General features: G+C 36.5%; 1 protein-coding gene across 1 annotated transcript in view; it reads right to left on the bottom strand.

Annotated features, from left to right (window-relative positions):
* TDRD15 (tudor domain containing 15) overlaps positions 1–14,127 on the bottom strand; it is a 160,146-nt gene that overhangs the window by 78,741 nt on the left and 67,278 nt on the right. The gene's annotated exons all lie outside the window — the stretch shown is intronic.

Genomic DNA, 14,127 nt, shown 5'->3' with positions numbered 1-14,127 from the left:
TCCCTTTTAGCCAGGATTGGTTTTTAACCGAAGAAAATACTTTTTGTCAGTGCAAAACTCCATTTCTTTAGGTATCTAACACAACTTCGAAAAACTTCCCTCACCCATCAGCTGTACTTTTTTCTTTGTACTTTTTTCTGCTCAGTTTTGGTGCTAGTAGTTTTCCTTCTGGAGTGTTCATTTCATAATTAAGGAATAAGTAATCCGGAACTAAGGTGTGTGTATAAAGTCTGAATCCTTCCAGACTCCATCTGACACAAATTCTGAGAGACTGTTAAATTAGGGACAGATTTTAAAAATACTGGGAATGTCTGTTGTTATAGGCTGAACCACAGAATCTCATACAGAAACAAAGCAGGAGACTGTAAGTCATTAAAAACAGAAGCCATGAGGTCAAAACCTTAAAGCAAGCTGAAATCAAGCAGAGAAGTATGCAAACACACTCACATTGCATCATATGGCTGCTACTACATCATCGAATCACTGTCTCAAAAGGATGACAAGTGATGATGAAACCATAAAGGTATAATCACACTACTATGCTTCAAACTACATCAGATATTAACCCTTCGTGCTTGCTTAAATTTACTCTCTGTGAATAACCCTGTAATTCTACAATATCCAGAGGTGTTTGAGGAGCCATCAAATTGGGCAGGTGAAAACTAAAACAAAAATAATGATTTCATGTTCACATTTTGAAAATTCAATAATTTTTTTCTTTGACTTGTTTCCAGGACTATAGCTGGAAAAGGCTAAGGAAAAGACAATGAGGTTCCCTTTTTTGTTTTTCCTTTTCAAAATTTGAGCAAGCCTCAGTTTAGACTGTAGACTTACCCTCAAAGGGACTAGAATTTATGCTTGTTCTGTTGAAACAGTGGTAGTGCTGATTAAGAAGGCTTGTTAAGTACATCATATAGAACAATCATGGGAACTTTACAGCATTTAAAGGACCCATGACAAAAGAAGTGGCCATGTATCCAAAGCTCATCAATAAAAGATTCATGTCCTAGTTTTCAATTTTCCTTAAGGAACTTAAAAAAATTTAAAAGTCTATTGACCATGTTATTTAATGGTGTTAGCTAGCAAGAAGTAGTTGTTATTTCTTCTTGCTGTTGAATTTAAAAGTGATTAATAACTATAAACATTAATGTTTTTATTTATAAATAGTTAGCAATATTTATTGCTCCTTTTGTCTGATTATATGCATTTCTGTTTCTGGTGGCATTATTAGCAGCTTCCTCGAGGATAACAGTCTCACTATGCTAATGAAGTGGCAGAACAGCAGACAGTTCCCAGCTATTATGAAGAGCTCAGCACCACTGCCCTTTGGACCAGAGACAAGTAAAGGGACTACACTAAAGGTAACAAAGCCCTGGAAACAAAACCTATTGAAAGTATGGCCATAAATGTCACAGACCAGGGATCTTTTTAAAAACAGTGTCACAACTGTAGACAGTGAACCCCACAGTTGACTTGGTTTGAAAATGTGGTCCCTGTATTGATAATCAATATGTTCCATTGTGACTGAGCAGACATATAAATGGATGCTTTCAGTTTAGATTGGATTAAAGGAGGCTGTGGTAGTCAGTGGGCTGTGTGGCAAATGCTGCTTCTTTTCTAATTGAGCCACTTGCTTTTGAAAGAACCAAAGATGTTCCTGGCGGACATAACATGGGGTGTGTTAGAAGGATAAGGTTAAAAGAAAGAAGGCTAGAGGAGTTCAAGGCACTGTTTATTACTTTGAACATTTCTGAAAAAAGGGAGGGTTAGCTTTTCAGTGAGGAGAATGCAGCAGTTTCACTCTTGACTGTACTGATTTGTAAGGGTGTCTCTCCTCTTAATCTTATTCTTTTTTCTTTAATCTGTATGTTTTATAAACCTTATCTTTTCACTAACCTTACCTTTTGAGTTAATCCCTAGTGTCCTACGCCACTATGCCCGTCTAGGTCTATTCAGTTTTAAAAAAGACACTCAGTGTTTCCAGTAGCACCACAGGGATCAGGAATGAGCAACATCCATCCTAAGGTCTTTCCCTTGCCTCTTCAAAAAGCCTGTGTTCTGTATCCACAAGCAAAAGGGTCATCACTGACATATGTTAAGTCTCTTGTGTTTCCTAAAAATTGAGATGAGAGAGATAGAGACACAGATAGAGAGAGGAACAAAAAGAGAAAGAAAGAAAGAGAAAAAGAAAGAGAAACAGAAACAGAAGGAAGGAACGAAAGAAACAAAGGAAGGAAGGAAGGAAGGAAGGAAGGAAGGAAGGAAGAAGGAAGGAAGAAAGAAAGGAAGGAAGAAAAGAAGGAAGGAAGGAGAAATAAAATTTCTCACAAGTGAAAAGAGAAATTCAATTCAAATACAGGAGCAAATTAACAGCAATATTGGAAAAACTGGATACAAGCAAAACACTAGAGGTTAAGACTTCCTGGGCTCATGATATGAGAGGTACTGCTTTTATTTTTTTAGCTATCACTTAAATAACCAGGGCCTACAGCTACATTGTCATTCAAAATAAATGTGGGAAGTAGGCAAAAGTTTCAGGAAATGTCACAATAATGTTAGAGAAGAATGACAGACAAAGTTCTGTGCAAACCAAAATCAGTCTTTTAGTTCAAAACTGCAACTGTGCTAGGATTTTGCCCTAAGTAAATAAGAATAGGCAAATCATGTTAATAAAGTAGGGATCTTTCATAAACAAATTGATGAGGGGAAGGTTCTCCCTTCCTCATGTCTTTTTCTTAAGTTTCAAACAGAAAAACTTTGCAGATCCAAATAGCAGATTGGATCCTCAGGGCTACAGATAGTCTGAAACTTTGTTCAGGGCTACAATCTTCTCAAGAAGTTCTTTCAACTCAAAGAAGTTTTCCCCAAAAAATGCAACTATTAAAGGACAAGATGTTCCTAAGCATAGCCACTTTTGTCTGTATTCACACAGAAGCCAGGAGGTTTTGCTTCTGGGCCTGTAACACATGGCTGTAAAGTTGTTTTTTTCTACTTGTATATGAAAGGACTTCTAGTGTCTTTGATACCATTATAAAATAATGACAGCAGAATAAGGTAAATCAAGAATCAGAAACATGAATTTCATAGGAAAAAAAAATCTTGTTTAGCTGATTGAAATCTGATTAGTATCATAGTAGTCTTTTGTTTTGTTGGGTTTTTTTCCCCCTTAGTTTGCTGTCTTTTCCTGATCTGCTTTTCCTTGTCTTTCCATTTATATACTGCTGTCTTGAAGACACTCTGGAGAACAAGGACACAAATGGCCTATATCAGAAACACTGTGTCCAGCAGGACCAGGGAAGTGATTCTTCCCCTCAGCGCTGATGAGGCCACACCTGGAGTGCTGTGTCCAGTTCTGGGCCCCTCAGTTCAGGAAGGATATTGAGATGCTGGAGCAGGCCCACAGAAGAGCAACAAGGTTGGTGAAGGGACTCGAGCACATGGCCTATGAGAAGAGGCTGAGGGAGCTGGGGCTGTTTAGTCTGGAGAAGAGGAGGCTCAGGTGGGGGTTGGTCTCTTCTCCCAGACAACAGCAGTAGGACAAGAGGGCATGGTCTTAAGCTCTGCCAGGTGAGGTTTAGGTTGGATATTAGGAAGAAATTTTTTATGGACAGAGTAATCAGACATTGGAATGGGCTGCCCAGGGAAGTGGTGGATTCATCGTCCCTGGAGGTTTTTAAGATGAGTCTGGATGTGGCACTTAGTGCCATGGTCTGGTAACCACAGTAGTGTTGGGTCAAGGGTTGGACTTGATGATCTCAGAGGTCTTTTCCAACCTGGTTGATTCTATGATTCTATGATTCTAAGTGCAGATCATCAGACTGAATACAGTGTAAAACCATTGTTTTCCACAGTCCTTTGAACTATTAAAGTATATTTTTTATGGGTAAAAAAGAGAAGTAATTCCTCCCACTTGCTCTGTTCCACAAGTCTGTGGAACATATTAGTGGCAAAGGGCATAACCTTTCCTTATATTCTGTGAATAGGACTTCTGGGCCAAAGTGGGCACAGACATTCACTATACTAATCAATTTTCAGTAATTGTGAAGGCAAAAGGGGCATCTGTAAATATGCTGGCAGAACATAACCTTTCCACAAAGACATCCATCAGTGGAATAGAGCACAGATCCAGAACATGTCAAGGAGATGAGCTCTGGAGCAAATAATACCATCTGTACTGCTCATGATGTTCTTGGACCAAAGTATCAGAAAGTTGTAAATGAATGCCACATTTATGTTCCCAGAATACAGCCATGATTGATAATAAGCTACAGATATCAATGGGATTTTTTAATTCAGTGGAAAAGAAATTATTTTGGATGAGAAACTTTCATGTGCATTATCACATAATTAATAGTAGTCTGTGGAATCACTCAAGCTGTAACCTTCCATTATGCAAAATATCACTAGTGGAAAAGAAAATAAATATTTACAGATGACTTCAGTAAATTCCTCCATTTAGAAATTTGTAGTATTCACCATTTTCAGATGAAGATTTTTCAGGAAATAGGTCATGAGAGGCCAATTTTAATCTTTTTGGGTTTATCTGGGACATCTGACAAGTATCTCTCAGATATTGTGGATGTCCCATCTCTGGAAGCATTCAAGGCCAGGCTGGATGGGGCTCTGAGTAACCTGGTTTAGTGGAAGGTGTCTCTGCCCACGCCAGAGGGGTTACAGTGAGATAATATTGAAGGTCTCTTTCAAGTAAAGCCATTCTACGACAATTCTATGATGATAATTCCAGTTTCTGAGAAATTCCAATTCCACATTTTCAAAAGCAAAGCTACCACAACTTAAAGCATGTCCACTATACAATTTATTCTGGATTAAGGGTATGAAAGAATGATGGACATGACTATGAGCACACCCACTATATTAAAAGAGAAAAGCTAACAAAGCCTCCCTAGATCTACATGCCATGGTCACTCCAGGCATGAGGGTCATTTTGAATTTCTAGGGTGATATAATTTGAAACATTACAATAAAATAAGTAATTACTAACTTCAAAAGATGTTAACTTACCTAGAAGCTACTCAATAGTTCAGTGTTTTCATTTCAAAATACCTTTTTTTGGCCCCCATAAAGGTATTCAGATAAATTTAATGCAGACCATGTTAACACAGTCATAGTCACATCCTACTTGTATTATTAGGAATTTTTCTGTTGATCTGAAAGAGAAAAAGGTTATCCCTGTAGTCCAGTCAATTACTATTCTGAACAATTAGCAAAATTAATCCTAGTAGTCATTGCTTCAAAATTAAATTAATCAACTCTTTCCAATCATTTCCAAATTGGGACTCTTTCTATTTTTTTCCACTATCATAAAATAAAATTCCTTTGCCCTGATTCTACTGGGGATCAACCAACTTGAATGTAAATGAATGTTTTCCATTGAATTTATGTCTCTGGTTTTTTTAATATTTTTCTTATTATTGAGAAGAATCGAAAAGGAAAAGAGAAGTCAAAGAAAGTTGTAAGGGGAGAAATATGACAAAGACCAAATAATTAAAATAGGCATTTTGAGGTTTTTTCAAAGTGAAAGTGCACACCTACAAATGTGCTTATCATCACAAGACAATACCATATGAGGCATATGTAAGACTCTGTGCTGGTTGGTTTTAGTCTGTTACAACTGTTTATTTTGCTGTTCCTAATGTGCTTCTCCAAATTATCTTCCTTATTCTGTTTCTCCTTACTTTTCTCTTCTTAAATTTCAGCATCTTAGAAATGGTGTGAAAAGCTAACATTCCCTAGGAAAGTAGCAATTAGTAAATGAAGATATTTCTGTAAATAAATTTCCTCATATATCTATCTATGTACGAGGTACCATTTTAATAAGCATTCATACCACAGAAACTGAAATGAATTGTTATAGATCATCAGGCAAAGGGAACATTAATAGAGGTGAGACAGAGAAAACAAAGGAATTCAGCAAAACGTTTGCATATAAAATTTCCAGTTCTAATATAGACTAAAGCTTTGATGTAACATTTATACCTCTGTGAGATACAAAAAAAATATTTCATGCTTTGCAGAGCCAACAGACACCTTCTGACTGCAGAAGATTGATCTCAACAGGAAGATAGCTTTGAGAAACAAAATCTAATCCTGATTTTAAATTTACCACTGGTGAAGAATCTCTTAATAAGCTGCATTAAAAGCAAACAATTCATATTTCAAAAACATGTTCATGTTTCCAGTCTTAGTTTGTCTAACTAAGATTCAATTTTGCTTGAAGAATGCACTATTGCCTCTTGTTCACCAAACAGACTTTGACTCCATAATCTTCTCTTTGATAAACTAAATACATGGAACTAATTTACTCCTTCAATAAAACATGTTTTCCAGTACATTAATCATTCTCATGGCTCTTCTCTAAATTTTCTCCCATTTTTTAGGACTCTTCACTGGATATCAGAAATGATCCTAATACAGAGGGGTCAGTGAAAAACCCAACAATGCAGTCACTTAATCTCTCTATAACTTCTCATATCCTCTTGTGGATTCATGTAGTGGTCTCATTAACCTTTTTGCCACAGTGTTATCTTTAGCAGCTCATTTTCATCAGATTAACTCCCATGACCTCTAAGTCCTTTTCACACTCTCTGCTCCCAAGAATATATTTCTAATCCTGGATGTATAACCGATTTTTTTTCCTGGCCTATGACTATGTATTGGACAATACTGAGAAATAACTTCCCTGTGACACAGTTACAAGCAATCAAAGTGCCTAAATTTTCATAACCCATTTTCTTCATTATTTATATATTCCCCTAGATTTTTTTCAACCACAAGCTTTAGCAGTACAATTCTGTATTTTCCAAATTGTAATAATGCATGTGTAGCAAAGAATGGATCTTACTGGGGCTTCCCTGAGAGGATGTCTGCTTCCTAATAATTCCCATTTCCAGCTTGGGGTGGGTTGAGCTTTGCTGGTGACACATGCCCACCAAGCCACTCTCTCACACCCCATATTCATCAGGAAAGAAGGAAAAAAATTATCAAAAACTAGTAGTTTGAGATAAATGTAGTTTAATTAAATAAAACAAAGTGTCTGTGTGAGAGCCTTTTTTTTTTTTAATAAGACTATTTATTTTCTACTTCCCATCAGCAGGTGATGTTCAGCTGCTTCCTGGGAAGCAGGGCTTTGGTACTCATAGTGTTGCTTCAGAAGAAAAAAGACTTAATAATGAGTGCTCCCCATCTTCTTTCTCTTAGCTTTTATTGCTGAGCATGACATCATATGTTATGGAATATCCCTTTGGTCGGTTTGGGTCTGCCTGTGCCAGCTGTGTCCCCTCCAACTCATCACCCACTCCCAGCCCATTGGCCTTCGATGGGGGAGGGTGGAGTGACAGCCTCGGTGCTGTGCCAGAACTGCTCAGCAGTATCCAAAATACTGGTGTGCTACCAACACCTTTCTAGCTACCAATACACAACTCAGCTCTGTGAGGGTTGCCATGGGGAAAGTTAACTCCACCCCAGCAAGACTCAATACACAACTGCATTTTGAAGGTCATGAATTACTTTTTTTCATGCTTTTTAATCCAGTGATTTTGCACCATTCTTCCTATTCATTGAAATATTGCGCTGTACCAAGTCAAGTGCCCTGGAGATGTCTAACTATATTAAACAGATTCCTCAATCAAACTTGTAATTTCATGAAAATGTAGCAAGCTAGATTAACAAATTTTATTAGCACATACTGATGGTAATTGGCAATAATTAAAGTAACCTCTTCTAACTCTTTATTAATTTGAACTGTGTCAACCATTTCACTATTGCTCAACAGGTTAATAATTATCACTGTTGTCCTCTGTAACTTTCCCAAATATTGGTGCATTTATTTTCTTCCAGACCTCCTTTGGGTTATTTTTCAGGCTAAGATTTTCAAGACTAGTGGGAAACAAGTAAAAATACTCTAGAGAGGGATCCAAACATAACTTTCAAAACTCTTCACTGGGAACAGTTAAACTCAGTTGGATAAAAAGTATGTAGTGCATGTCTTGTATGCATCAGCCTTCCTGTTGAAACATAAAATATGTTGGTACAGAATAATATATTAATATGGTGTGATATGAATAAACCATTCCACTTTCTCCCAGAGAGATCAGAAATATTTATATGGCTCATGATAACCATTGTCCTGCATTCAAGGCAGGATTATATGTGAAGAGAAAAAAAGATGCACATTTTTGTCTTCATCTGTGTATGGCTCTAGCAATAAAAACAGTTTTCCACCTCTGCCTTACAAGGATGTAAAAATAAGAAAGGTTTTTGACTCTGTAGCTACCTTACACGTCCACATAGCAGTATATTTCTCATTAATGACAATGAGGATTACAAGAACATACAAGGGGGTGATTATGTCAATAAGCAAAGAAATTGCCATTTGACTGTGTATAAATTTCAGAACACAGGTGATTCAACCTGCATTAGTTATCCAGCCTGCAAACGAGCACATTGGCTCTTATTTACTGAAAGAAACAGAACATTATTAGCTGGCAAAGATTCTTCTCCTTTAGGGCTGGAGCTAGACTGTCTGTTCTCACTTACTGCTTCTGAGTCACTATCAGATTCTGTTACTGTGAAAGAACTTTAATGATTGTTTATTTTCTCTTGATTTATAGACACCACTAACAGCATTACTTTCTGCAAGTCTTCTAATTGCTGAAAGGTTTGGGTGTTTGTATGTTGATTAATAGAACTGAATTGGCAGCTAGATGTTCTGCCATCTACTCATAATATATGTTCACTCGAGGTTTACTAGGAATGTGTGATCCACCAAATGTGCATTTACCTTCCCAATTCCCACAATAACATGGCGATAAGCACTGAGATAAGCACTGCCAGTTTGCCTGACAGCACCATGTTTCTGTTCCACTTAGATTGGGGCTACAACTACTCTTGGCAACACTTTGAACCTGCCTCAGTTGCCCAGTCTACAGAAGGGATATAAAACTATTTCTCTTTTGGCTGCAGACACTATCTTTTCAGCTCAAGCTGCAGAGACTTCTGGTTTTAACTTAAAAACATTCCTGGGCTGAATCTCAAAAGACAGCTAAAGTGGCAGCTGTCATCATGTTCCTGTGCCAGCAGAGTCCGAGGTAGAGATTCTCAAAGAAACTAGGGGGAACCCCAACACGACTGAGCCCTGTTGAACTACCACTGATACCAAGTCTGGCTTAGAAATATGGACCATAGGTGTCTGCCACCATCTCTGTCTCTGAGCATTGACACTGCCCATCACCTTTTCCAACAAGGGACAATTTCTACACCAAGGCAGGGATGAGTTATAAGGCTTCTATTGTACGGCACATATCTAGACAAAGCGATGGATTATAGCTGAGAACCAATGAATTAAAGCAGGTGCACACTGGTGTAAAATATGCAGCGTGTTATAGAGCTTTGCTATATATCCATGCTTTGTCTAATGAAGCAAAATATTCAGTTATTCTGCAAGGAAACTTCGTAGCACTGTAGAACTGAGCCAAAAAGCACTTTGTGTTTAAAGGTATCCTTGACTGCTATCAGAGGGATCAGTGAATTTATTCCAGTTATGTAAATGGAATGTCCTCTTGACCACATATTGAAACAGGCCTTGTAGTAACAGAACATGGAGTAGAATGCAGAGCATTTAATTTTGTAGCTATGTTCCCATAGTTGCATCAAAACTAAACTTAAATCTGTCCCACAAGGTGATTCTTCCAACTTGTTCTTAAAACCTCCAAAAATAAAGATATTGAATCCCTTGCCCTAACACAATGCCTTATGCAAATTCACAACTATGTCAAAATACAATATAAAGACAGAATTTTTTTCCTGTTTATAAGGATTCCAGTTCAAATATCATCAGAAAAATAAATATAATTCAACATCCACTTGAGGGCTGACAACCAAGCAGTTACTTAGCAAACTGAAATGAATTATGTGAAAAATGAAAGGAGAAATCAAACAGAAAAAAATCTCTAAATATATCCTATATTTCAGTTATTGAAATGTAGTCTTGTTTAAGTAATTCACCAAAGACTAACACTCAGCTACTGTTCCTGCTTCAGAGATCAGAAAAAATGCTGTAGAGCAGCTAAGTTATTTGCACTAAGCTATAGAGAAAAGAAATTTCAAGTGATGTTTTTCTGGCCTCTATTACTGTGCTTTGTCAAAACCTTTCTAATTTACTTTAGCCACACTATAAATATGAAAATATTACATCACTTATATGCAGCAGCTTATAGAGTAAAAACTATATACTTATGGCCATTTTACATCAGTAATGTAAATTATACTATATAATGTCATCATTAATATATACAATTAGCATAAACTGATTATATATGGCTACTTAACAAAGATATTTACATTTGCTACCTTGAATATTTTTAATATCTTTAAAAATATGTGAACCAAAGGATGGAAATTCTGTGCAGTTCCTTTCTGCTTTATTTTTTTATTTATTTATCTATTTAGTCACTCTTGTTTTACTGCCTTCTTTGTTGAGACACGAATTTATTGAGTGGAATTTATTAGGAATTACATTAAGAAAAACAACAACAAAAAAATAAAAACACACACACACACAAAAAACCCAAACCAAAACAAAACAATAAAACAAACAAAACCCCAAACGACAAAAAAAAAAACCAAAAAAACCAAAAAACAAAACCAAAACAAAACAAAACAAATCAAAACCAAAACAAAACAAAAAACCAAAAACAAAACAAAGCAAAAAAAAACCACACAGAAATGAGCTCATCCTACCAGAAAGAAATCTGTGGATAAGATCCCTCCTTTATAGATGTTCCAGAAACTAGTCCAGTCAATTCTTACTGTCATGTCAAAGTGCCCCCCCCCAAAACACTGATAAGGAACTACACCAAAGCGAACAGATGATAGCCTTGTTATTACACTATATCATGTTCAAAATAAACACCAAATATTTAAATTTATAAGCCTCCACAATGAGACTGTACAAGTTGTGTGAGAGATAAGCAGAAACATACAAATAGGTATTGTGTAAATTGAGAGTGGGGAGAGACAGAGTGAGTACAATACAAAGAGACTTTTCAATACTATCAAGAACCTCACCCTAAAGCTTTCTCCACATGACAGTGGCACCAGGGGGAGCAGATGACAAAGTGCTAATGGGGTAAGGAGACATATCACAAACCTCTGGAAGCTGGGGCAGGAATCTGCATTATAGTCAGGTTATTGTGACAGTTCATATAAAACACCAAGGTATGTGCCAGACTTTATCAAGTGAAGGGTAATCATTCAAATTGGCATGAAAGAAAAACCTCCTTTGTTTTTATTTTTTCAGGAATCTATGCCCTGTGTGTCCCAATGTATACACGCACACACAAACACACACACATTGTGTTGTAGCCAACATGAGCAGAGACTTGCATAATGCTCAGTGCACACATCAAATTCTAGTCAGGTGCAGGAAAAGAAAGGAAAGGAAGATGTAGATTCTAAAAATACAAAAAAAAGTTCGTGATGTCACATCACCGAAACAGATCTGAAGGAAACTCAAGCAATACTAGACATTTGAAGATGATTGAAGAATTACTGTATGCTCTGACCAACATACAATATCATTGGGTTTTTTGGCATCCACTATTAAGTAACTATATGTCAGTGATTCACAGTTTTGTGTGCAGCTTGCCTCTAGGGACACGTAGGGGAAGACATGGTCTTTAAAGGGATGGAGATTGAATAAAAGCGGGGAAACTGAAGCAGTAAGTTTGGTCTGTTTGACTACATGGGTAGTATAACAAAAAAGATTTAGCTCTTTAAAACAGACTTGGACTTCAGCTAGGTCACCACACTGGTTACATGATAATAAAACAACAAGCTGCCTTAAATTGATACCAGGCTATAAGCTGAACTATTTCAAAAAACAACTTTGGGAAGCCATTTTAAAACTGACTAAAATACAATCTTTTCCTAAACTTGGAAGTTATTTTGGAAGACAGAACAAGAAGTGGGCTGTTGGTAACTTCCTTTCTTGCATAGAACCAAATTATTTTGACCACTATATATACATATATTCATGAGTAATTTCTGCATTCAGATTCGAAAGAAAAAAAAAGTAAAACCCAGTGCTATGTCAAACACTATGCTGTGCACAAAATAAATATCTTGAAAATCAGAATGTAACTTTTAATTAGTTTTTGTAAAAGATGAGGGTAAGGTAATGCAGTCTTAAAGCTTATGATGTAACTGCAACCAAAGCTGACCATTCGCTTATGGTGACATGCCTGTCATCAAATGGAATAAAGACTTTCAAATGCACCAAGTCCTCACCAAGCTGCAGTCCCTGTCTGCTTGCATTGCTATCATCATCACGTGTTCTTGACAGGTTGGGTTTCATCTAAGAAAAGTATATGGCAAGAGAGAAAAAAAAGCTGATCCTTGAAGTCACTTTCTATATTCCACTGACTACAGAGGGACACTTAAGAGCATGCTTAAATTAGATATCAGCATTTTTATTGATCAAAATGATGTGATGAATCTCACATATGTGAGTGGCCCACATTAGACTCTTAACTTCCTTCTGACATCAAAAACGAGTTTAAATAAGAACAGTGCTATCTTTCTCTTTTCTTATTCTGTCACTATACAAAGCAGAGATTATCAAAACATTTCACAGGTTCCTAAGTACAAGAGGGCTCAATGGTGCACAGATGGCCAAAGAGGGAAATGTAGGGGTTTTTTTCAGTCTTCACTTGATCCAGTGGCTGTGATTAGATGTCTAACACAATTAGCATCAACGACAAAAGGGTAAGAACTTGGGATGGAAAAGGTAAAGCAGAGGTTTAATTCTGCTTTGAAAAGCTGGATGTTTTTAAATGGGCTGGTCCTGATGAAATTCATCTGAGAGTATGTAGAGAACTGGCTGAAGTGATCTCAGAGCCCTTGGCAATTATTTTGAGAATGGAGTGAGAACAGATAAAGTTTCAGAAAACAGGAAAAGGCAATCATAGTTATTACCTTTAAAAAACTGAAAAGAAGTGTAGATCAGTCAATCTAATTTCAGTTACCAAGAAAAAAAAAAAACTGGTTTGAGTATTCAAACGTCTGGATGGGAACAAGGGGATATGAATCAGCCAATGTTGATTTATCAGGAACAAATCACATCAAACAACCTAGTTTTTTCCTATGACATGGTGATAGGCCTGTGTATTGAAAAGCAAAATATCTTTACTTTAAAAAAGTTGTTGACAGTGTCTTTTATAACGTTTTTCTATGCAATCCAGGGTCTTCCTGAAATTGTTATAAGGTAGGGACACAATTGATTGGGATACTATCCATAAAGAGAAACTTTTCAGCTGGAAGGATGTAATGGTGAGGTCTGCTGGGGACTGATTTAAAATTTAGGTTATAGAACACTTCCAATAATAAAAACTGCACAATGGAGTAGAGAATATAGTTCCTCAATTTCCAGATGATTCAAAGCTGGGAGAGGCGATGACGAGGTTAGAATTCAGACTGATTATTATAAATTGGACAAATTATCTGAAGTGACTGGGATGCAATTTAATAAGGGCAAAAAATCAGAAGTTCTCCACTTAGGTAAGAGTAACCATCTGCACAATTATAGGATGAGTAATAACAGTTCTTCTGAAAACGGATGCATGGGCTATAGTGGATCATAAATTGAGCATGAGTCAGCAATGCTAGGCTATTTCAAAGAAAAATGGAGGTTTCATCCTGGAAGAGAATCATATAGAAGACAAAGTAAAAAAACTTTCTGTTTATTTCACTCATCTCAAGTGCTTTGTCTAGATTTAGGATATCTTCAGGAAAGATGCTGACCAATTAAAGAGATAAGAATAATCAAAAGGTTATAAAACACAACCTTTGAGGACAACCAAAATGAGTCAAGTTGGGTTTTGTAGATGAGAAGCATCTGAAGAGCATTTTGTTGATCTTTAAGTATTTTAAAAGATTGCTACATAAAGAACTGGAGCAAATCCAAACAGGAAAGCAACAAATCAGTTAGCCTAAAATGCAGCAATGAAGGTATAAATTAGATATTAGAGGGAAGAACATCAAATATTCTTAAGCACTTGAATAAATTGCCTAAAGAAAATACAGACTTTTTAACACTGGAGATTTTTAAGA

Source organism: Corapipo altera, unplaced genomic scaffold (assembly GCF_003945725.1).
Source record: "Corapipo altera isolate COAL_440 unplaced genomic scaffold, ASM394572v1 46, whole genome shotgun sequence".
Taxonomy (NCBI): Eukaryota; Metazoa; Chordata; class Aves; order Passeriformes; family Pipridae; genus Corapipo; species Corapipo altera.
Note: the sequence above shows the minus strand (reverse complement) of the source record. Positions and strands in the feature narration are given on the sequence as shown.